Source organism: Schistocerca piceifrons, chromosome 8, assembly GCF_021461385.2.
Source record: "Schistocerca piceifrons isolate TAMUIC-IGC-003096 chromosome 8, iqSchPice1.1, whole genome shotgun sequence".
In the NCBI taxonomy this organism is placed as follows: domain Eukaryota; kingdom Metazoa; phylum Arthropoda; class Insecta; order Orthoptera; family Acrididae; genus Schistocerca; species Schistocerca piceifrons.
This window is the reverse complement of record NC_060145.1, coordinates 450,065,384-450,066,175: the sequence shown is the minus strand read 5'-3', so window position 1 is coordinate 450,066,175 and position 792 is coordinate 450,065,384.

Here is a 792-nt window from a genome sequence, read left to right as displayed (position 1 = left end):
CAAAATAATAAACTCATTCAGTTACTCTGATCAATTTCCTTAACACAGCAGGTTGATTCAATAAAAATTAACAGCTCAGATCGAGCGTCTGATAACACATACCTGATACCTGACGTAGCAAGGTATTCTAGCAATTACATGTGGATAGTAATTCCTGTGTGAATATGCTGATATTTTTGTAGTGACAGCGCCTTTGGGTTATCGGGAAGTAAATTCGGAGAAATTTGGCCAAATTAAGGGCGCTGCGTTGACAGTGCCCACGCTCAGTATGAAGAGCCTGCTGCTCTTCCTGTTATTTTGTTTCTTTCGTTCTGAGGTGTACCACGAAGTAAAGTTCTCATCCGCTAAGCGATTTTCGCTTCTATTCGAAAAGCTTCTTGAGTAACCCCGCAGTGAACATTACATAGAGATGATACTTATACTTTTTGAAATATGGACATATTTCTAAGGATAACGAACTGTAGTCGAAACTAAACCAGATGATGCTGAAGGAATTAGGGTATGACATGCGACAGTGAGAGTGGTAACCATTGTTTGCTATGTGGGAAGCAAGACACCTGAGGCCTTCAGTTGTAACTTGTATGTCAAATGCAATAACAAGAAATCCTTTTTGATGGGGTAAGGATGCTAAAATGATATATGTCTGAGGTTCAGGAAACATTATCTGAAAGTATATGACAGGCTTCCTGCTATTATGTAATGTCGCTTGCTTTCAGTAAACATATAGATAACCCATAGCAGGGCTTTCTCGTCATCCGAATCACATCAATGGGAATAGCCATCAGAGGGTTA